The sequence below is a fragment of the Triturus cristatus genome, chromosome 7, assembly GCF_964204655.1.
Source record: "Triturus cristatus chromosome 7, aTriCri1.1, whole genome shotgun sequence".
Taxonomy (NCBI): Eukaryota; Metazoa; Chordata; class Amphibia; order Caudata; family Salamandridae; genus Triturus; species Triturus cristatus.
Window position 1 is genome coordinate 1,670,483,291 of NC_140590.1, and position 25,510 is coordinate 1,670,508,800.

The 25,510-nt window shown below is 43.7% G+C and overlaps 1 pseudogene; it reads left to right on the top strand.

The window, feature by feature from the left end:
* Positions 1-322: 322 nt before the first annotated feature.
* On the top strand, positions 323-1,248 carry LOC146812675 (AP-1 complex-associated regulatory protein pseudogene; annotated as a pseudogene).
* The last annotated feature ends 24,262 nt before the right edge of the window (positions 1,249-25,510 follow it).

Below are 25,510 nucleotides of genomic sequence, written 5' to 3' on the forward strand. Positions count from 1 at the left end.
ACTTTTAGAAAGTGGCCATTTCTCCGCCTTTAACTTAACGCTGTGTGGGTGCAGCCTGTCTCCAATACACGTCTAAGGTAGGTGACAGCTACATTCCCTCTGGACAGCAACAAAAACAAGAAGGGTGGGTGTGACAGAGGACTCATCTGCATGTGTCGGCATTCTGATAGCCTTCCTGGGCAGGGAGGGGGAGAAGGAGCTGACACTTATATCTGAATATGTTATGTCCTGTCCCCTCACATAGAACAGCTGGAGCCTGTGTGCGGTTGGATAGGCCCGGAGGCAGACACGCAGGGGACACCTTGCCACCGGACAGTATGCAATGGGGATCTGCTGGACCCAGTGCTGTGGGTTCTTCCAGAAAGTCAGAAACCACCTCCAGTGAGGAGGAGGAGGATCAAAGTACTTTATAACCTGCATAACTGGAGAACACTACACAACAGAGTTTGAAAACCTTGTGGAAAGTGATGAGGATGAGAGTCCAGGAAGCAGTCAAAGGCCTCTGAGTGATGAAGAAATCTCAACTCTAAAACAAGGAAACCATGCCTCTATTACTGAAAAACAGAAAACATGTGATGCAAAATTCTAAGCCAAGCTAGCCTTACAAGAGTTGAGACTAGAAGAGGAGGTTTTATATGCTACACAGTGTGAGGCCGCCATGGCAGCCAAGCAGAAAAGGAGCTTGGAGCAACATAGAATCCAATGGCTCAAGCAAAGGATGCAGTCAGATGGCACTGGTGGCAACCAAGAATGTTTTGCAACAGAGGAAGAATTTGGTCCTATTTGCGGAATGTGAGTTTGCATTATGAAGCATTAAGGAGTAGCCAACTTTCATCAGAAACTTACGCACTGACACTAAACAACAAAAGCAGCTGTGACTTAACTACCAAAACTAAATCTGCAAGTGGAAATGATGACAGCACTTCCCTGGATTTAGAGTGAGAAGATGGGGGAATGAACAGAATGGTTCCAGTGAAAGAATGCTCTAAAACAGAAGAGAACATCTTGTGCACTACTCTAAAGCACTGGACCACGAAGATAGGCAGCCACTTAACCTCAACCTCCGATGACTCCAACGGACAGGAGTGGTAATATGATTTTGTTAGTGCCAAAAGGGATGACAATGGAAACTCTGAGTATGCAGGATTTGTGAACCCTATCTTAGAATGGTCAGACATGAAGACATCTGATGTTGACCTGCATGATAGGAAAATGGAGCTGGTGGTTGAAATACATGGCACCCATTGAGAGCAATGAACAACCCCTGTTGAACGGAATGTACAAATGTTTATTCTGAGCCTTTTGTAATAAGAAGAAAAGTAAACCATGCTGTAAAAAGCTCATTAGTAAGGAATGGCAATAACACAATTTATCTAAATTAATTCAGAATTAAGTGCAATTTCATCATGTACATCCTACATTTTTAAAGATCTTTGGGTACTGCAGTTCTTTCACGAATTTTTCTAGATCACCTGGGTATTTTATTAAATTATCTGCACTACTGTGAGGCCTGCTCATCTCATAGGTTAGCATTGGGAATTCCTAAAAAACACTTTTATGCTGTAATTCCTAATTAGAAAGAAGCAACTAAATCATGTTTCATATCTTTTGAATCGGAACAATAAATCTTCTTTAGTGGTAAATTTGGATTAACATTACTATTTTAGAAATGCCACTTTTAGAAAGTGGCCATTTCTCTGCTCTTAACTTAGCTCACTGTGCCTGCAGCCTGTCTCGAATACATGTCTAGGGTGGGTGACAGATACATTCCCTCTAGGCAGCCACAAACATAGGAGAGCTGGGTGAGACACAGGAATCATCTGCATCCATCTGCATTCTGATAGCCTTCCTGGACAGGAAGGGGGAGAGGGAGCTGACACATCTGAATAGGTTGTGTCATCAACCCACACAAAGGACTGATTACCCCCCACAGCCTGGCAGACAAGGCAGGGATAAAAGGGGACCTGTAAACTTGAAGGAGTTGCTTTGAAGTCACCCCCACTTCAAACGTACATTTTGGTGTAAGTATTTGAGGGCCGGACCCTACCAAATCAGTACACTACTGGAACTGTGAAAAACTTTGCCAGGAGTAAAGACTGCTATGCTAAAAGGATTGCCACTGTGCTTGACTGACTCTTCCATGGAACTGTATCACTGCTGTGCTGAGCTACCCCTGCTGTCTGCTGATCTTTGCCATGCTGAGGACAAGGGCTGGACCTATCTCAGTTTAGCCCAGCATGACTCCAAGAGCTTGCTGGCTTGACTCCTGTTCTCTGACGTCTCAGGGTCATAGAAGACTGCTTGAATCCTTGATAGCCCTGCTGGTCTATGCCATCTGTGAGTCCTACCCTTGCCTGAGGTACCCCCTCCAGTCCTGGGCCTCAGAAGTGGGTTCTGCAGCTGTTATGATACATAACCGATGGATTGTTATAACTGCACCGATCGGAACCAACGCAGTGCCCTTCAATGCAAATGCAGTGCCGATCCAAAGACGTCCCGCACAGCTTGCAGCCGCGGTCCGTGCAGGTAACAGCAGTGGGGCGGTGTAAGGGGGGATTTCGAGGGATGATGCAGCGGGAAACATATTATTTATTTCATTTTCCCTTTGCATCGTCCCTCAAAATCCCCCATTACACTGCCCCCCCACCTGTTACCTGCACGGACCGTGGCTGATGGCTTGACGACGACTGCAAGGTTCGACTCCGACACAGCGGTGATCTGAGGTCCTGACTGCAAGTTTTGACTTCTATGCATCTACCCCACTGCGTAAATCAGAACTGAGGCATCTTACTCTTGATGACTCCTCTTTGCCCCATCCAGGGTACTTTGTCAGCAGGACCGGTTTGTGTTCTGTAGCCCACCTGCCTCCATTGCGGTTGGCCTGAACTTTGGATTTGCCTCGGTCTAGTGAGATCTCAACTAACCTTTTAGCTCTATTGACCTCTAAGCACTATTTTTGGTTTATTCTTTTAAAATTCATAACTCCTGTTCTACTTATGGGATTTTTGCTGTTTTTGTCTTGATTTACTAATATAAATATTCTCCATTTTCCTAAACCTGGGCGGAGTCTTTTTGTGGTGTTTTCATTGTGTTACTGTGTGTGTTGCACAAATACTTTAGACATTGTATCTTTAAATAAGCATGCCTGGTCTGTGCCAACTACCAGAGGGTGAGCACAGGTTATCCTTTAGTGTATATCTAGCTTGCACTGACTAGAGTGGTGGTTCCTGCTCGGACAGTGTGCATACCTCTGCCAACCAGGAACCCTATTTCCAAGACCAAGTCACAACATAACTGAAGAATCCACTTCCTTCTGTACCCCTGATATGTCGGGTAGAATATTACAGCATGGTCAAAGGTTTCCATCTCTTGAGAACAGAGGAGACACTATCCATCAATCTCCTGGTGGGCACGCTGCCATTTTGCCATGACAGACAGAGAGGCAGGGACCCTTGCTAGAATTTCATGTAAAGTGACTTGGCTTGGAAAGATTCTATCTCATCCAAGAAACCTATTATGCTGTAATTGTCTTTTAAATCAAAAACATAGGCTGAAAGGGTGCCTACTCTTATGTGCCTTAAATGTGATTATTCAATATGCCATCAGTATAGACCCTATAGCCTTGCTTACCATACCCCAGTGGTTTGAGCAGGGGTGGACTAGAAATTCCCACACCCAATCTGAAACTGGTAATGTTTACTTTACGAGCCTAAGTCAAGTGATCTTAGATGCTCCAGGCAGCCACTATATATCCTCCAGGCCCCGTTGGTACGGCAAGAGTTCGTGATTCGCTCAGAGTCTATGACAATACAGTATAGTTTTCAGTTCTGTTTGATTAACAGTAGATCTAAAACCAAGTTTGAGCAGTAAAAGGATCAGCGCGGTACTACTAACGGGGATATTTACTTAGAGTCGCATGAAGCAATTTTCTACTTTCCCTAGAGATTTTACATCAGTATGACCTCATAGCTCCCCGCCATAAAGGGTCACCGAAGGGCTTGAATGTTATACATTTGATGGACTGGCGATATAGGATGAAGAAAGGAACCTCGTTGCAACCTCACAAATCTCCCTGAATATTGTTAAACTTTTAGCCTGTATCTCAGAATATGAGGCGTCCAATAAAACCGCTCAATGAGTGTGACCCCAAGATAGTCCGAAACATGGACTCTCTACAACTGAACTCCACTAAGAGATGGATTAGATCTAGTTGACGTACAGGGATTAAAGACCATGTACTTGATTTTTCTGATGTTAATATCTAGGCCCCTCTGTTTGCAGAAGAACCCAAACTGATCCTGAAGCCATGAGTGATTTTGAGATTAGAAGAGTGTCGTCTGCAAACAGAAGGTCCAAAACCTTTCCCTTGGCTACACTTGGGGCATCATTCTCACACTTCTCTAGATAAGTCACCAGGTAATTGATGAATAAAATAAATAGGGTTGGAACTAGCACAAACCCTTGCCTCATGCCCTGATTGACTGGAACGGGGTCTGTCACCTCGCCCTGTGACCACATCTGACCTGAGCAAAGTTATTAGTATGCAACCTGATAATAATATCCAGAAGGTACTTTGGGATCCCTATTTCTGCCAGGACCTTCCACAAAGACTCCCTAGGTACTGGGTCAAAGGCGGACTGAAGGTCCACAAAGAACACGCATAGACGACGCCCTCCAGAGTAACACATTTCCCGTAAAGTAACTGGAGTCAAAAGACCTGATTGATAGTACTTATACCATGCCTACAACTGGCTTGCAATAATGACAACATTCGAGAATCAGCTATCCAGTCAAGCAACCTATCCAAGATAATCAGACTAAAATGTTTTTGAGAACTGTCAATACGGCTAATAGGCCTCTTAATTTGATAGAAGGGCTCTAGAACCCTATAAAAAAATCAGCATTATCTCTGCCCCCGCCCATGTGGGAGGCATAGGAGCACCTCTCAATATGGCATTAAAAAACAGTGTGAAGCAGGGATGGCATATATCCTTATCTGCCCTGAAGAGATCTCCTGGGATGTTATGCAACCCGGGGGCTTTGGTAGGAGTAATCCAGTCTGATGCTTTATTCATTTCAGCCCTAGAAATATGACTAGAATTTTGGGCAGCAAGTCCGAGTTGGGGGACTAACAAATCAATACTACCTATAACCCAACCAAGAGCTGTATCCACCAACCCAACGTTCCCACTCTGGAGAGACTCTGACCCTGTGCCGCAGGAGTACAGCTTTGAAACGTGGACAAACCAGTCAGCTGCAGAGAGGTTATGTTCAATTGGGGAATAATTGTCAGCGCAACCATTGGCAAGGATGCGCCAGAAGGAAGAAAGTTCTTTCCCTTTAATGGCGCAGTACATGGATTCCCACTTTGAGTAGTCCCAGCCTCTTTTTGCACTTAATATAGGAGCTTTATAGGCGAGCCTGGCATCTTGTATCGAGTTCCCGTTCTGATCTCTAATGGCTTTTGATAGTGCTTACATGGCAATTACACAGAATTTAGAGTGCCGGGGGCATCTTTTTTCTTTTGGGAATGGTCTTGGACTCCACCAAAAAACAATAGCTCGAGGATATAAACATCGAATTGTGAATTATATTAATTCTCATCAGGGAATCAGTTTGCCTCAAGGACACCCCAGCAACCTGCACAGCTTCAAGACCAGTGGTTACTGCTTCATACACCTTCCTCTAAGATGCCGGGGATCCTACATCGGCTGTAAGTGGGTATAGGTCTTCTGTTAAGGGTTCAGTATGAGAGTTAGATATAGTAGTAGCTAATGCTGTCAACGTTAGATCCAAAGCATTGTGGTCACTGTCCTGCTGTGGAGTCACCAGCATCTCAACCAGTTTAGGCCAAAGTCTAATATCCAGCAAGATATAATCAGTGGGACTGTGTTGTGCACAAGATTGAAAGAGTCCCTCCCCTCTTTATCTGAAATTGATCTCCCATTACAGGCTCGGAGGACATTATTCATAGTAAATGCATTTAGTTGGATTGCAGCGGCTGTCCAATTCTTTACGGGGGAAGTGTGAGCCCATGAACTGTCCAGACTTGATCCTCGTCACCAGTTAGGGTATCCAAATTGGTAGAGAGTGGCTCAAATTTACAGTTGAAATCACCCACTATTGTGTAACAACCAGCAGGGAGAGTCGCAAAAGGGGAGTCTTTTGGGTCTGTAATTTGTCGTTCATCTGTATTACTTCCTGGTCTGCAGTACATGGTCTATAAGTAATAAATATCACTGGTAGGGAATCGCAGACTAACACATAATGCGTCTGGAGAGCCCGGGTCAATCTTTATGAGCGCACAGACCAAAGTGGTTTTTACCAAATTGTTAACACCTCCCTCCCTCCCACTCTCCACCTCCAGATGGTCAATCAATCCTTTCCTGAGGAGCTTGCGGCCTGGGTAAAATTAGCAAAGCCAGAGCGAAACTGGGGGGACCGAGACAATGTCTCTTGAAATAGACAGATGTCGAACTTATCAATAAACTGGCACCTATCTAAACAGGCAACTTTAGAGACTATTCCAGCAAGATTCCAGGAGATAAGCTTAGCGTAGGGAACCCTAAAGTCACTAGTAGACACCATATTTGAGGCTTCAGGAGTTACAGAAGTAAAGCCAGCAGTAATTGTAAGAGCTGGAAAGTTAGAAGGGTCACCCTGTGCCTCGAACCCTTGAGTAACAGACCTTCTTAGTTGCTATTGTCAATGATCTGTAATATGTGTCTATTTTTTCTCCGATAACAATGAAAGGTGTATGGTATCTTCCTTCACCCCTGATTGACTCAACATAGAACATCCGAATGTAAGGGTCTAGAATGTTGAAACGAGATCTGGGGTGAAGAGATGATGAGATTGGACCATCACTTATGGTGTGGCTGAGGTGTTTGAAATATAGACTATTCATTTGAAAACACATATGTTTCATGGGATCGCACAGTGGGTCAACATGGGAACAAATTTCTCATACCATGGAGATCCACAAAGTTGATCCATAGAAAGTCTAGCTAATATCTTAAAAGCAATGCACAGCATGGCATTCTCTGACACTCTCTTTCTTAATTAATGTAATCTTGTTTTTTGTTCTCCCTGAAATTTTGTAGCCCCATAATTTTTATCACCCCCACCCTCGCTTTGGCACATTATGCACTCGTGTTTGCATGTTTGCCTTGCTGCCCCCCGTCAATCCCACACTCACCTTTCTCAAGACCGTTCCACACTGCACAATCCACATACATCTTGAGGGGTGTAATTTTTGTTCTTCTTGGGTGCACCCACTAGCTTGGGTCTTCCTCTGTCTTTGCCCCTCCTGGAAGGTTTACACACCTTTTGCAGGTTTCCATCATTTTGTGAAATCAAACGATGCTCTGTCTTTCCTCGTGCCCCGGAACATACCTAGGCTACCATGGCAATGCACCTTTACCTCTAAACGCATCTGCGATTGCCTGGGTGATGCCAACTTGCGATCACTTCCCACCATTTCCAAGGAAATGTGATCTCGTGAGAGTCTGATGTCTACCCTGGATTGGGCTGATTTTCATTGGTTGTTTTTGATTCTACAATGGGAGGTACATAACACTACTATTCCGAGCTTCGGACAATGTTTCCCTTTGTTATCCTTTGTTGCAACTATGCCTTACTGAAACCTAGCCCGTGTAAGTGCTCATCAGTTTAGAAACAGATAAGAGGGTCACATGACTGCTGCACCCACGCCCTGCAGGGTTTCTCTCTAAGGAAAGACCAAAAAAGCATCACCTGGTCTTTCATGACCAGGAGCACTGTGCACAACCCTTGTGGTCCAGTAGCTCTATGATGGCCAGCTTCATGACTCACTTGCAGTGCTTCATTTGTTAAAAGAAAGAGTGCTGGTGCCCAAAGATCTGCTCAGAAGCCTGAGGCCGGTGCCACTGAATGTTAGCGCACTCAATACCAGGGCTGCATAGTCCTAGATCCACCTCATGCCTCCTTAATCCACTTCTAGCCCATGTTTCTCATTCTTGCAGGTTCCTTTTTTCTCCCTTTGTGATGTTTTTTCCATCTTTCTCTTCATCCTTCTTTCTGCTTTGTGTGTTTTTCCTCTCTTGATCGAGGTAAATGGCTGATGCGGACAAATAAGTGCCAATCCCCAAAAAGGAGTGCCTGTGGCTCCCACCGGCTCAAGTTCACCACTGTCCAAATGGAAGGCATGATGAGTCTCTGCCCGTTGATCCCTATATTTGGTATGTTTAGTCGTACAGTCGGCTGGTATAGATCTCCGTAAGTTTGGCATAATAAATAATGACATAATTGATAATTCCTATTAGTAAATTGTGAACATATCACCCTCTTAAGGGTTTCAAGGCGCTGGGGACCGTTGGGGAGATTAAGTGAGCTGTTGCCCAGTCACACGATGCTGAGCTGCCGCCGGCGCTGGGGATCGAATTGTGAGCCCCGCGCTCTGGAGTCAGCCACTTTGGCCAGTGTGAGCCCCGCGCTCTGGAGTCAGCCACTCTGGCCAGTGTGAGCCCTGCGCTCTGGAGTCAGCCACTCTGGCCAGTGTGAGCCCCGCGCTCTGGAGTCAGCCGCTCTGGCCAGTGTGAGCCCTGCGCTCTGGAGTCAGCCACTCTGGCCAGTGTGAGCCCTGCGCTCTGGAGTCAGCCACTCTGGCCAGTGTGAGCCCCCCGCTCTGGAGTCAGCCGCTCTGGCCAGTGTGAGCCCTGCGCTCTGGAGTCAGCCGCTCTGGCCACTGCACCACATCTCTCCTCCTACAGGTACCCTGTCCGCGGCACTATGGCTTCCAAGGTCTTCCTCTTAGAGGGCAGCTTGCATTGCTTCCCTTAGGCTACAGGCTTGTCTTGAGCTTCTATTTGTATGTCTTTGGATTTCAAACCCATTGGAATCTCGGCTATGAACATGGTTGCAAGGGTTTGCCTTGATGCCTTGGGGTAAAATGACAATTTTACTCTGTTAAGTAGGAGATCATAATTGTTAGGAAGACACCCAGAGAAAATTGCTCAGGACAGATCCAGCCTCAATGCTTGTTTTGTTACTTTTTATCATGTGCTGCTCCTTCATCTTAAAGTCTATATCTGCCTTCTCTCTTCCAAGGCATTCCTGTTCATTGAGCTGTTGCTGGGGTTTGTACTGCTATGATCCTTCAGAACAAGCAGCAAGGCAGATCCCAGTGGTGTCATCCTGTATTGATGCACCTTGCATTCTTTCTATCACGTTATTGTTTGTGACACGTTTGTTTGCCGTGAAGATGCTGCCGGCTAAACAGCTTTCAAGAAACATGCCTAATATTATCTTGTGTTTCTTTTTTCTTTATTTATTTATTTATGTGTGTTTCTTAATAAATTTTCTCCCCGAGGGAGGGATCTATATTTTTACTTATGGGGTGGGTGGAGCTTCATAAACCAGCCGTGACAAATAAGGGTATGTAGGTGTGGAGTGGGAGTGGAGTTCGCCGAGAGCTCTCCCAGGTTTCAATGAGTAATGGTAACAAATACATGAAATCATAAAAGCCTGCTGGCAGTGTTGTCTTCTTGATGAGCCTGATGTAATGAGTTTCTTTATCCAGTTTTACAGAGATTCTCCTTTAACACGTTGCACTTCAAATAGAGGTCATTGTTTTGCCAGAAAAGAGTTCCTGCCAAAGATTTTTTTTTTTTTAGTTTTATATAGCGCAAACTAGACCCGAGACATCGGGTATCAGAGCACTTTACATAGCACCAGTGTTGTTACAGAAGGACAAATTAATTTTTGTTAGACACGGGGAGATTAAGTGATTTGCCCAGAATCACAGGATGTTGAGTGTCGTTGCCGAGACTCGAACCTGGGTCCCCAGCTTCGAGATCGACCGCTCTAGCCATAAGGCTACATAATATTGCCCCCCCTAAGATAATGGTCAAGGAAGCCAAAACACATTAGCCATATTTATGAAGACCTTGCATTGGGTGTTGTAGTGGGCTGGCCCCACGTGTGCAGGATGACAAGTAGACGCTGTAGACGTGGCCAGGTAGGAGTAGATGTAGTTTATTAAGATCATAGACGTAAAGGTAGTAAATCCAGAACAGGCTCCACAATAGGCCCCAACATAGGCCCCAGCATTAACCCCACCAGGAGCAGCCTCCTAGCTGCTCAGCCCATCTTCCCAACTGTCTCAGTCCCACACAGTATCCAAGCATTCCACCCACACTAACATTCTACGCGGAACACTGACACTGGCTGAGCAGCTAGGTACAGAATGAAAGGAACATAATAACATGACCTGAGGATACTACACATCCTCTTCCTTTACACTGAAAATTAATAGAACCTAAAATAAACCCAAACTATTAATAAGCAAACAAATAAATACAGAAATGTACACAAGATATGAATAGTCCATAAACCCAGGAATGCATGTAGAAATACATCAAGAGAGGGAAACAGACACACTAAGGATAAAAGAAAGATGCAAGCATAAATCAACACACTAACACCATCCCCTTTCCTTAATACTGAACAAAGAATAATTTTAGAAGTGAAATAAGAGCTCACATATAACACATGAATATGATACCCAGAGTAGAATCCTACGGGTATAAATGTCTATGGGTAGAACAACACCCAAGGAAGTACTTCTCACGTGAGAAGACTGTGACGAAAAACTCAAAACGCCACCCCTCATGTAAGGGACACTATGGGACTAAAACCCACGTGTTTGGGACTAACACCCAAATTTAAATAATACGTCACATGGGACTGAAACCCACTGACACGTGCATAATGTAAAACCGACATGCAGCACGGTGTGGCATCAAAAGATGGCTACACACACACAAGACAGTGAAAACGTAAATAAAAGGACTGATACCCAACATACACGTAAAGGTGGGACAAAGACCCCCTTTAAACTTAGTAAATAGGACTGGTGCCCATTACTAACCACATAGGTGGGACTCTAACCCCCTATAAATAGGTAGGACTCTAACCCCCTATAACAGAGTAAATGGGACTGACACCCAAACTCAAAGGTGGGACTAAAACCCCCTTTTAAAAAAAATGGGGCTAAAACCCATTCCCATATAAATTACTGTGAACGTGGGGTGATGGGACTAAAAACCCACTCCCATCCCTAAGCAGGGATAAAACTATCTAAAGAGGAAATGGGACTAAAACCCACTCCTATCCCTTAGGCAGGCAGGGATAAAACTTTTGAAACAAGGGTCATGGGACTAAAAACCCACCCCTATCCCTTAAGCAGGGATGCATAAATAAGAGACATGGGACTAGTACCCACTCCCATGCCAACAATACAAGATCTATAACATAGCGATAAAACAACGTTGGCATACAGCAAATCATAAGACATTGTAGAAAGAAATAACCATTTTTGCAAAAAATTAACTCTCTTGTGAAACATTCTTTTTTTTGCATTAAATTCTCCCACTTATAAAAAAAAAACATGTTGCGTGAAATCTCTAAAACATGTACCACAAACTTGTAATTCAAAAGTCAATGGTGTGCCTGTCACCGCGACAGGCGTTCCAACAAAAACAATTTGAGCACTTCAAATTCATGTAGTCGCACACGCAGTTTTGAAACTTTCAATACACCGCTTCGTCGCTTCATGAATTAACGGTGAGTGCTTACTGGTGACCCTTTGATCGCTGCTACCATCAAAACACAGTACCTTTAAATACGAAAATACCACTTGTCTGCTTCTTCTTATTTAGTTGTTCTTTTACTTTATTATTTTCCGTTTGCTGTTGCTGTTGCTTCTTCTTATTTAGTTGTTCTTTTACTTATTATTTTCCGTTGGCTGTCGCCAATGTGCAAATTCCCCTCAGGCTCTCATTGCAAGGATACTGCAACACCTGTGCCCAATCGTCACAGATTTTTTCAATTGTCTTTATTTTTACGCACAAAACGTGGTTGGCACCTTATCGGAGGAAAACAAAATCGCCAACTGCAAAAGCTATTACATTTACACACGCCAATTCCAAAATGGCGGTACGTTTAGAATACGTGCACCGTGTGGCAATCGGCGCGCTCTTGCTTGCAAACTTCCATAGGCAGCATGCAATTCCAAACATCATGAAAGTTCGTTTGACGCTCCGTGCGACACCAATAACGAGGTGAGAAGCGCGAGCGTTTTTTCAAAGCGTAACTGTCAATACCAACAGACCTCGGAGCATGCTTGAAAAAAAAAACCTCACATTAATCAATTACAAATCGGAGTGTGGTTTTCCTCCAAATCAGGCAGAGACTCTGGGACTCAAACAAGTTCTTTCACACATTTCCCAAAAAAACCAGCAGCCCAATACAGCGAGAAATGGCACAAGTAAACCTCACACAGGTGCAGCGCCAGTAAAAGTCAGAGCACACGAAAACAGTCAGCAATCCAACATCCTGTGTCAATCAATACATTTTCACTGGAGCAAAGACACAGTCAGAAAATAAATATACCTTGGTTCGATGGGCAGAGTATACTTTAGTAGTAGCGGTCTCGATGTTGGTTGTGGTATAATGTACTTTAAACAGACACAAACGATCCTTACTGTCAAAGTCAGACATTAAAATTCCTTGGTTCTGAAATACCTTATGCCCTTTAGACATTTTTTACAGCAAATAGGTACTGTTTGACAAATCTTCATGTTAACGCAAGCAGCTTTGATGATCAACTACCAAGAATTGTAGACGCCAGGGATGACAACACAGCACGCCTGGGCAGGGCTGTCCGGTGTGATGGACACTGGTGGGGCAGACAGGCATGCTTGACAAATTTCTTTGACTTCAGCTGCGTCGCTAAACAGGTTTCTTTTCTTTACTTTAAATTTCTTGACGCTGGTTTCTTTTTTTTTCATTTTTCTTGACCTTAGTTCTTTTCTACACGTCCTCTTTGTCCACTCTTCATTTTTGCTTGACTTCATGTTGCTTTAAGCGTGAGATTTTCTCCAGATCGTCGCCATAAATGTAGTGGGCTGGCCCCACGTGTGCAGGATGACAAGTAGACGCTGTAGACGTGGCCAGGTAGGAGTAGATGTAGTTTATTAAGATCATAGACGTAAAGGTAGTAAATCCAGAACAGGCTCCACAATAGGCCCCAACATAGGCCCCAGCATTAACCCCACCAGGAGCAGCCTCCTAGCTGCTCAGCCCATCTTCCCAACTGTCTCAGTCCCACACAGTATCCAAGCATTCCACCCACACTAACATTCTACGCGGAACACTGACACTGGCTGAGCAGCTAGGTACAGAATGAAAGGAACATAATAACATGACCTGAGGATACTACAGGTGTGCATTACTTTTTAAATGCAGCCGCGGCCAGGTGAGGGGGGATTTTCAGTATTAAAGTGCAAGTTCTCCTACCGTAAATTGTGTTTATGGATTAAGTCACGGTCAGCCAGTACTGTTTGGATTTGTTGTTCACGACGCTGTGATAGCCCTCGAACAGAGCTATCGACTTCAAGGAACTGTATTTTAAGCCTATTTTTGATTATTGATCATTCTAAGAACTGCATGGGGGATTTTTATCATTTTTGGTCTTGTTTGCTAGGATAAAATATTGGATATTTTTCTACAACTGGTGTGGTATCCTTTTGTAGTGTTTTACTGTATTACTGCTGGTTATGTGCAAACGCGTTAAACACTGCCTCTGCGATAAGCCTGACTGCTTGTGCCAAGTTACCAAGGGGGTGAGCAGGGGTTATTTCAGTAGTGTATCCCCCTTACCCTGATTTAGAAAGAAGTGTCCCTACTTGGACAGGGTAACAACCTGCCAACTAGAGACACCCATTTCTAACACTTAGTAAATCAGGGCATTGTCTCAGAATGTTTTGCACACACCTTCCCCTTCGAAGCAGCAAACGCAGACCTGCAGCCATTAATTCTTGCTTTCCAGCTTCATATTGCCGACTTGCATTTAAAGGTACTCAGTGACCATAAAACTGCTGCGTCTGGCTTTTTACCAAGTGATGTTAAATATTTTCAACAGCAGCACACAGTATTCTGTTGATGTCAGAAAATCACCCTATTCTAAGAAAAAATCTATTTTAAGGCCCTTGACTGCCTTTGAGCTGAGCATCCAATTTGTCTGCTGTCTCTAGGTGAAGGAGGGGGGCCTGCACTGCCCTGTCCATTCAGACAGGCGTATGATGACTGTTTCCTGTAGTATGGGCTATTACCGCATGTCTTGTAAGAGCCATCGCATACAAGTCCCCTGTTCTAGCCAGTCTCAGGTTCACAGGTGTGTGTGAGTGCCAGATACATGGAAGCTGTGTGCAATTCGAAATCATATGTGAGTTGCATTCCAGGGGGGAAGCAATGAATGCAATGTTAACACTGTGAATAAGAGAAAATTAAAGGCCAGCGTTGGTGGAGCCTGGTGCGGCAATTTTTTTGGGCGACACCCCCATAACCTCCTCTTTTGATTCCCTCACTACCACCCAGCAAAGGTGCCCATCATCTCTCCATAGCCCCTCTCACATACATTTCATTTGTTTTAAAGCACTGGTAAAGGCTGGCTTTACTCATCCACTCAGCTATCCAGATAAAATACAGATTTGCTGTTTGCAGCAGGCATAAAAACCCTCTGCTCTAGGTTATGGCGAGACAAAACTGCCACTAGACAAAACTCCGATCTCTCTCCAGCAGGAACTTTTATCACAAGAGTTATCTTGACATTTTACTGCTGTCTGAATGCTGGAAGCATAAGGAACTCTGCAGCAGGTGCTTTTAAATCATAACTTACAGCTAAACACACAACCCCTCCTCCCCCCTCCAGGTCGGTGCTCTCCCCTCCAGGTCAGCGCCCAGTGCAGCCACGCTGGTCGCACCGCCCTTAATCCGTCCTTGAAAGGTTAAATGCAAAGGGGCAGATTTACAAGCAAGTGACGCATCTGTAGAGATGCGTCACTGTCCCTGCGCAACCCTGAGACACCCTTGCACCACCACAGATGCACCGTATTTACAATACGGCATACCATGGCGCAAGGATTGTCAGATGCGTCACAAATTCTGATGCATCTGTTGGTGCAAAAGTCACGCATTGCTGAAGTCGTGTCTCGAGCCTGATACAAACTCCAGCAATGCATGTTGAGGCCTACTCTGACTACACTGCGTCACTCCTTGCGCTTCCTTCAAGCAGGCGTGAGGTTTTGACGTAGTGGCGTCCTAGAAGATTTCACTGCGTCACTTCTACTTTTTTGAGTTGGAACGCCCACCCTGCATACATTATACCTGACGCAGGTATAATGTGACCCAGGTCTTTACAACGTTATGCATCTCCCTAGATGCGTCCTGTTGTAAATGGGGCGCATTTTTATGCCACCACTGCGTCACAAAAAGTGACGCAACGGCAGCACAAAAATGACGCAAGGGGCTTGTAAATCTGTCCCAAAATACCTACCTTAAGGAATGTCTTTCAATACAGTTTTCCTGTCTTTCCTGACTGGGTAATAGCATGGAAGAAAGAGTGAATTTTCAGCACTTATCACGCATTTGTAATACTCATCAGAGCACCAAATTTTGTTCCAGCTCATATTACAGAAAGGCTTTTGCATAAGGAAAATTAGGCAAAAGGGTTTGTGAAGCCAGTGATAAAATATACAACAAATATGAATGGGAGCAAGTTAATTAGTTAGCATCATTGAGATTATTGGGACAGGAAGTCCCATGCATGACCTGGAATGGATCCCTGCCCTGAGTGCCCAACTGCGTGTGAAACTAGTATCCTGACTTTTGGTTTGGTCCCAGTGGCATGCTAACCTAGCATGGCGGCAGATGCGTAGCCATGTCCCTAATATTACAAGGTCCAAAACCTGTTATGTTGCCTGGCTGCACAAAATGTGTCCTTATGGTGAGTATAGGACTCCTGTCCATGCCCTATGTAAGCCACATAAAGCAGTGGTTTCAGTATACCAAGTTTTGTGAATCCTTAAATTGACCAAACCTTCCTCTCTGTCTCTCTAGTAAAGTTCTGTTAGTATCTGTTAGTATCGCGGTCCTTGTGCTGGTATTCAAAGTAAATGCATGAGCAAAGAATGCGTGATGCACAGTGTTGGATTCTGTATTTGGTGAGAGTCTGAGAACTGGGGCCAGATAAAACCTGGTTTAGCATGGCACAGTGTGGAGGGTGGACATAGCTTCCCCTGTCAGTGGAAGTGTATTGACTGCATATCTATGGCTGGAGCGTGGGGACCAGACACTGAAGTGAAGGATGATGCAGACAGAGTCCACCTTAAAAATGTGTTAGCAAATGTTCTCATTACGCACTGCCATTTTTTAATTAACACGACTGAGGGGTGGGACTGCAGTATCTGTTCAAGTGATTGAGGGATTGATTTAGAGTGTGGCAGATGGGTTACTCAGTCACAAACATGACGGATATCGTATTCGCCGTATTACAAGTGTGATTAAATATAATGGACTTGTAATATGGGGGACGGGATGTTGATCATGTTGGTCATGGAGTAAACCATCTGCAGAACTCTAAATCAGGTCCTCTGTTTCTTGGCTGAGGCTGTGTTGTGGCCTTCCCTTCTTTTTATAGAGTACTAAAGGGAAAACTCTCCTTGTTATGGGGATTGTAGGGGGTACAGAGGTACAGAGGTTCCAGGGCAGGTGGCTGTCAGCATTTTGATTACTATGCCTTCTACCAATAAACCTCTGGAACTTTTCCTGCATGCAGACGTATTACTTGATAGGTGAAAACAATTGTCTGTCCTTTTGTCAGTCCCTGATTATTGCTTCTGGAAAGCTGATGACCACCAGGTGCGGAAATCTCACACTTCATTGTGCCACAGTTTTGGATACTCCTGCTTGGAGCCACATTATTGCTACCTGCTGTGTGAATCATCATTTTGCAGAAAAAGTGTGTTAGAGGAACAGCCAGAAAAATGGCAATTGAAAGAGAACCAACCCAAACTAGAAATGGATGGGGAAAATGTATAAATGTGAGATCCAAACCACCATACTTTATTCCCATTATAAGTACTTCAAAACCATGCCATGGAGACTGGAGACTGCATGCCAGTAAGTCTCCCAGGGATAATGGTACATCACCTGACATTTGTACTTTCTGGTGGAGGAACTGACGGTCTGCCCTGAAGCAAAGAAGACACTGTACACAAAGTAGTTGACTTCAGGGCCATGAACTACATTGGCAATGAGCGCATTTGGAGACCCCAAAATTTTTTTTATTCTTTTAGTTTAGACAAGGATCCTGCAGTGCGCCCAGTAATGTTCTTTAAAAACCATGGCAAAACAAGCATTGACAAGGCCAAAAGGCATTGGCAAAACCAAACTGATTGGCTTTGCCAATGCTTTCTTACAGTTTATGACTTTGCACTTGGCAAATCTCGAAAATGCCTTTTAAAAACTAAACTAAATGGAAAAATGCTTAAGTCAAAGACACTCAAGCCCATGGACAACCTTTTTTAAAATGCAAGAATTTAGTTTTACCTTAAACACAGTGCATCTGGGACATTTTAAATTGTTATTTTCTATTGTATTTTCTCACCTTCATATTATGCAAACACAACAACAATAATGTCCCTCTTTCCAGCACCACTATCAGGCAGGAGTCTCCATTATTGATAATTCTGACAGCATTCTCAGTAACTTGTAGGATGGTAGACTTTGTGCGTCAGCCCGCTCTAAAGCCAGATTAGAGCTCACCTAGAAGGTTACTGACTTTTGCAAATTGTATTCGTTGGACATTGAAAGAGCTCTCCAATATTTGTGTTATAAATGGGTGCCCAGAGATCAGCTACTCGATGGTGAGGTATTCAGGATCATCAGGTTTTATTTTGGTAATTGGGATATTTGCTCTATTTTGAAGCAATTAGCAAAAATGTCAATTTGAAGTGAGGGGTTGATAATCTTAGACCAATGTGGTAATTGGGCACCACACACTTCTTTTGCTAGGTTAGCAGGTATTGAGTCTTAAAAGTGACTAGTAGGGTTAATCTGGGAGATGATGTTTCGTAGCGTGATCCTTAAAAGTTCGTGAAGTGATACCAGGTGCTTGTGAATTTCCTGGTAAGAGTGAGAAATGATGGTAGGTTCAAGCAAGGAGGTTCCAGTACTTTTGCTCTTAGCATGAAAAAGTGTGCAAATTGCTAAAATTTCGACTCCGGTTTCAGAACTACAAGAGTGATCTGTGGGTTTGACTCTGCTTTGACTACTTCAAATAACTTTCTGGGTCTGTTTTGAGCCTGATTGATCTATGATCTGGCTGATAGACTGGCAATTGGCATCAAAGACATGTTTTTGTAGGATCTTCAGGTGCAACAACCAAGTTCTAGATTGTTACTAGAGGGATTTTGGTGTCAGGAACCTTTACTGAATCTGAGGATTTTTCTTTCTTCATTGGGATCTTTGGCGTACCATGAGAATGTTCTTTTCACCTTAACCCTTTTTTCTCTCAGGGGCACTACATCATCCATGATTGCCAGTAAAGTGACATTGAGTTGGCTAGCAGTGATGTTTACATCTAATTGGTCCAAAAAGATCAGGAGTATGTAGGTTAGGTGGTTTCCAGGACATCATGGTTGATGTTTCTCATTTCCCTGGTCAGGAATTTGGGGTGTTAGGGCTGACCAGGAGTTATGGATTCAGAGAACGAGAGGCTAAAGGGTAATTGGCATTGATCCAATCAGTCCACAAAAACTCAGCAGTGTGTATAAGTTAATTTCCAGTGGTAAGCAGATCCAGTGTGACCCGCTTGGTGTGATTAGGTTTCAGAGAGAATTGAGTTTGGTCATTTTTGAGCGTGAATGAGGGGTGAGCTTGAAAATGGTTATCTTTGGGATCTTCCCAGAGAAGGTTGAAGTTATCACTGAATATATGGTGGTAGTCAGAAAATATAAGTTGGTATATAATGAAGCCCATACATTGTTCAACTAATAATTTGTTGTCCTCGGTTGGGTGGTAAATGATGTTAAGTCTGGTTGGTCTGGCTGTGATGGAGTTGACATCTACTCTGAGGCATTGAAAGGTGGTGCGGGGGGGGGGGGTCCATGACACATCATTTGCAGGTGATGGAATTTCTTTGAATGACTCAACTCCATCACCGTTAATGCCTACCCTGTCAAGTTGATAATACCATAGTTTGGCAACATCAGAAAGAACATAACCAGCAGAGAGTATTCACCAAGCCAGATTTCCACCAAGATCAAAAAATCTAGGTCCATCTGTAGGATAGTTTTGGCAATCTTCATTTTGTGTTTTCCAGAAGACATACAGTTGTGCAGCATAGATAATAAGGTGGTTGTAGACGTGCTTTCATGGCGTGTACAGACTAGTGGAATTTCCACAAGGCTTTTTATATTAGCCTGCAAGGGCGGGGTTCTTCGCCTGAACAGTCCCTTCACATTGGAACGGACTTAGGTTACGAGTGAGGTTTTGCCCTACACCATCCCATCCTTAACTCCCGACAGGAGATTGTTGAACTCAAGTTCTTGTCAAGAAAGTACTAGTCGCTGGTCAGAAGAGAGTTAATTTTGTTGGTATCGAGGGATGTACAAATAAGGTAAGTTATGGGGTATAGTTGTGGTGTTCCACTTTAGGGGCTCATGCTTCAAGTCTTACAGTCATTTCCTAACACTGCTTGTTAGTGCATTGATGTTTGAACCTTTATATGCCAGAGTTATTGTTGCCTGAATGCTGACTTAGTCCTCTCTCTCTCTCTCTCTCTCTCTCTCTCTCTCTCTCTCTCTATCTATCTCTCTCCCTCTCTCTCTTTCTCTCCACTTTGATTTGAGTTTCTGGTTATTGATGCTATTGTTTCCCTTTCCATCCTGTCCTGTATGCCCATTTATGATCCAGTTACACTCTAAACTATTCCCTTTCTTTTTGTTTTTGACACCTGATTTGTTCACTGACTATATTTTTCCTCTTTGATTTATATACAATTTTCTTTAGTTTCTCCTTTTGCAATCTCTTTCTTACTTTGCAGTCCATGTTTATGCAATTGACTGAGTCCAGTCTTATTGTACTTGATTTGATGTATTCGCTGTTCATATTTTCCCTCCCTAGCTTGTTATAGTTACGTGTACCCTTGTGCGTGGCCTCCTTGTTCGTTCTCCATTTTTAACATTGTGTTTTACTCCTGTATGTTTGCTACAGTTCTTAAGTCTCAGCCCCTTTGTTCTGCTTGTCACATGCACCAGTTTTTTTTGCATTGTGTGCCTGTTTATTTAGAGCTATTTTCGTTCTGCTGCTTGGCTTGTTCTTTTCTTGGGCTTTTAGTGTTTGACAAGTGTACTATTTTGTACTCACCTGAATCCCATCTCTGGCCCTCTTTCTATGGAGTGCTTGCAGAGTGATAGTCAGTAAGAACAATCAATAGCATGACACCGAGGGCCATATTATCAAGGAACGCCGATAACATTATCGCCGCTTTAGCGGCAGGAAACTGCCGCTAAAGCGGCGATAATGGGCTTGATAATATGCCCTTGTGAATTCCCATAGAAGCCCAGGTTCACTTCACACCAGAACCTGGGCTTCTATGGGAATTCACAAGGGCATATTATCAAGCCCATTATCGCCGTTTTAGCGGCAGTTTCCTACCGCTAAAGCGGCGATAATGTTATCGCCGTTCCTTGATAATATGGCCCTAAGTTTCCATATTGCTGTGGGAACTTCTGATTCTTACTTGTGTACAACCCTCACGGTAACAAGAGTTGTGCAAAATTCATGTAATTTTCTATGGGGTAATTATGGAGAAATTACACTAAATTACACATAATTAGGTGAAATGGAAATCGGTCATTCTGCTATATATTTCAGCGCAAAAGCATCCTTGTGTCAATGTTGGTCACAAGGACACATTTAAACAAAGAGACTGTAATCAACAACTTCTTGTTCAGTTGTTCCCATGCAGTCTTGATTTGTGTACTGGGAATTTCTGGTTTGAAGTTAAAAAAAAATTGTAATCTTTATTTTCTATTTCCATAATACAAAAAGTCCTAGCATTCACATATGTAGTCCACTGCCGCACCGCAGTAGGTAAGTCCACGTTGAATCATACAATGAACATTGAATACATTTGCAGAGATTGTCTCCCCCACCCTCCAACCGGGTTTGCATCAGTAACTGCCTGTCTATGTAACCAGAAAATCCAGACAATGCTCTCCAATCCCACATTAATCATCTGTGATCTGAGAAGGTCGAGTACCCCCCCCCCAAGATGAAATATACAGAACAATGGGTGCATCTGAGAGGCGTATGCCCACCCTGTAGTGTGTCACCCCACTCCTGTGGGAACCAGCCCGTCCGGGGGTTGTGAAGTGGGGGTGGTGTTCATGACTACTAAATATTTCGAAGTACATTTTTTACAGCAAATGGCACATAACTGCATGAAGTGGCATAATGGTGAAATGTGGGTGATTTCACGTAACAAGCGTAACACAAAACTACTAGCATTGCACCTGCATAATTTAAATTTCACCCAGGCCTAGTGGTGACCCTGTGTGTTTGTCCAGTTACTCTGTAAACATTATAGTTGCCTTGCTTTTTGTATTCTGTTTTCCTTTCCATTAAACTGTTTGCACCTACTCTTTCTTAGTCCTTACAGTGAAAAACATGGGGCTACTCTGTATTTCTTAAAACATGGGTTGCATGAGCATTTTACAATACACTGGTTCTCGTAAAGCAAGTCTTAGACACACAACTCCTTGTTAAAGCCTCCTCCCTACAAGTAGTTTCCTTCAGATAAACAACAAGAAGTCCAACATTTGTAGGATAAATTAATTTCAATGCATCAAAGTGTTCATGCTGATATAAACATGTTTACAAGATAAACCTCAAACAATGAGGTTCTTATATAAACTAGTGCATAGAGGAGCTACTGCACTTGTGAGTTTGTGAAAAAATGAATCATAAATCAACAAAGATGGCTCAATAAACTTGAGGTCAAGTGCCTGTAAATTTTTAACTATACTGATGTGAGTTTACAATGTAAAAGTTCTCCTAGCTAGTTTAAATCCAAACATTGCCAATCCAATTTTCATATATTGTCAACGTTTTGGCCTCCTAATACTGAACGACAGCGATGGGGTCTTCATCAGGACAGTGACAAAGATGCACCTTGATCAGTGTAAGAAGGATACTTGGAAACTCAGTTTGTCAAACAGCTCCAGGACCATCATTCCATCTGTTTTAAATGTGTTGCCTAGTGCAATCGTGTTAAGATCCTCATGTACTTAAAAATACAGCCAAGAGCAACTGGATCTTAATTCCCCGGTGGTGCTTACAAATTTCAATTCGAAAATTGGCCAGGTCTTCGCCGTCAATTAGAAAACTGAGCAGGATCCCTGATATGTGCATTCTTGAGTTCTAACACACAAGTGATGCACTTAATTGAAATTTGAAAGCACCACAGGGACACTTGGCAGTTACAGAAAGTGTAGGGGGGAAACACCACAATATATTATAAGCCTTATAAAGGCACTTGGCCGGCAGGCTTGTGCCCCAATATGGTCAAAGAACACCTCAGTTATTTGTGATATCCTTAGACTTTACTTTTTGGGGTACTTTATCCTATATATCAAACCCATCAAAAATATCAGGATCACATGCTGCAATGCAAAGAGCATATGTTGAAGAATATAAACCGCCCATTATGTAAGTTGAAAACAACAATTTTAATTTGCTTGCATGTCTGACATAAACTTTGAATAGTGTCTCAGAGGAGTGTGACAGTTGTTATTAAAACTTAATATGCTTTTGAATGCTTACCAAGTTAATTTAACAAATTAATTTGCTACTTGGTGCATGTACTGTACAATCCAGGCTTCCAAAGCACGTACCCAGCTCTGGTTGATTTGGCAGCTGAATTGGTTGTGCAGTCTGTTGTGAAGAAGTACTCAGCTCCAGCCCTGAGAGGCTGCCTAAGGGGAGTGTTGTTAGGCTGTAACAAGGGGGGTCAACCTCACACATGGAAAACGGTGCCATGCAGTTGTCTGAAAGGGAAACACATAATCAGCCTATGGTATAAGAACAGAATTTCCATTTGAGTCATAGTACATGTGCGTCCACGGCCTCACGCTTCAGAACCGGTTTGGGGGGTGTTAGAAATTAGGTTTCTGGTTGGCAGAGGAATCCACCCTGTCCCAGCAGGAACCACAATCCTATTCGGGGTAAGTCAGATGCACACCCTAAATGAACCTGTGCTCACTCTCTGGTAGCTTGCCACTGAGCAGTCAGGCTTAACTTAAGAGGCAATGTGTTAAGTATTTGTCAGTGGCGGCTCCTCCACTACGACAGAGGAGTGTTGTCCCACTGCTATTTGAACAGTGGAAAAAATAACAATAAAATGAAAATAACAAGCCATTATTATCATTTTATTTTTCTGTGAGTGATTGGAGCCAGGTCCAGGTGGGGCACTGTGAGGAGTGTTTTTTGCACTCCCAAATGCGCATGATTGTTTAGCCGGCCCTCTTGGGCTGACCAAACAATCATGCGCACTTAGCATATTCTCCATGCGACTGTGTTGCACAGCCCTGTAGAGAACATGCCCAGGCTTCCAGGTACTGCCTGACTGGCCAAACAGGCCGCTCAGACCAGTCACAATGCAGCTGAGTCTGGGAGCCTGGGTGCTTCGGGTGCTGGTGAGGAGGGAGGTGAGGCATGCGGAGCTGGCGGCGGTTAAGAAGGTAAGTTTAAAAACAAAAAATCTATCCAAATGTCCCCCTCACATCACCTTCCCCGTTACGAAGCAACCGCCACTGGCATTTGTGCAACACTTCAAACAGTAAAACAGTGAAAACACCCCACAAAAATATACCACACCTGGTTAGAAAAATATAATTTGGTTTATTAAATAAAACAAGACCAAAACAACAAAAATCCAATAAGTAGATCCTGCGATATCCAATTTTTTAAGATTTAGGTGAAAATAGAGCATAAAAGTGGAAAGCGCCAACTGTGGTTAACTCTTTGCACTGGACCAGGACAAAATCCCATGTTCTGGCTGACTGTGCTAGAGCACATGCCACCTATAGGAATCTACTCGGGCCTACTGAACACAGTACCTTAAAACCTGGGTTGCATTGCAAAGCTTAAAGTCGTCTGGTGTTGGTTCCGGGAAGGTGTACGGTAGGCTTTGTGGGGCTTGGCATTTCTTTGCATCGGCCCCGGAAAGCTGTGCAGCAAGGCTTTGTGGGGCTTGGCGTTGCTTTGGGCCGATTCAGGTTCCAGGACTGGGGTTGTACCACTTGGAACGGCAGACCCACAAAATGCATAGCCCAGGTGCGAGAACAGGTTGGTTGGAAGTCTTTTGTGTCCCTGAGTCTTCAGAAAACAGGAGGCCAGTCAACTGGCCTTTGGAGTCCCTCTGATTTCCAGATTATAGAGATGCAGGTCCAGTCCTTCTCATTCCCAGGCAATAAGGCAGCAGGCACAGGTCAGCACAGCAAATCAGGAATCCAGCAAAGTAGCAGTCCAGCAGAGTGGCAGTCCTTTCATCAGCACAGCAGTCCTTCTTTCTGGCAGAGGATCCACAAGTCCAAAAGTGTACAGAAGTGGTGGTGTCTGAGGTCCTTCTGTTATACACAGGTGTGTCTTTGAAGTGAGGAGAAGCTTCTAGAAGAATGCCTGTGAAGTGCACAGATGCCCTGTCTCCCCTGTCCTGGCTCCAAGCTGGCTGACGTGACTGTGCAGTGTTGTTAAGCCCTATTATGTGTGGACAGGACACAAACTATGCATGTGTTTTCGAGGCAGTGCTCAGCTCCGCCCACCCATCAAGCTAGTTAGTGGCTTATTTAGGCCCATCAAGTCACACCTAAGCTCCCATTGTTTGTGACTATCTAGATGGAATGCACAATGCCCAGCTGTCACTCACCTCAGATGTCCATTCAGAGACAGGCAGAAGGCATCAAACGGCAAAAGTAAGAAAATGACACCTTTCTAAATGTGGCCTTTTCAGGCTTGCAGCTTAAAATCCAACCTTACCATAAGTTGTGATTGTAAACTGTGAATGCAGAGACACCAAACCCGAAATGTGCATCTTTTCCCAATTAGATATTACACTTAAAAAATGTAATAAGGTAATCCCAATATTAAACAATGGGAGAGATAAGACTTGCGGTAGTGACAAACTAATTTAATAGTTTTTCACTACCAGCACATGTAAATCTTAAAAGTACATGTACTACTTTTTAAATACACTGCACCCTGCCCTTAGGGCTGTCTAGGGCCTAACTTAGGGGTGACATATGTTTTAAAAAAGATGGTTTGGAACTGGAAAGAGAGTTAACTTGCCTGGTCGATATGGCAGTTTAAAATTGCACACACAGGCTTTGCAACGGCAGGCCTGAGAAATGTTTAAAGGGGTACTTAAGTGGGTGACATAATCAGTGGTGTAGGCCAAGTCATAGAATGTAATTTTTCAGCACATGTAGTGCACTTTACTAGGGATTAATAAGTAAACTATATATGTCAATTGTGGATAAGCCAATGGTTAACTCCCAGTGTTTCAGACCATAGCCAATAAGACTTTAGCTAGTGGCGGCTCCTCCCCTATAGCAGAGGAGCGTCG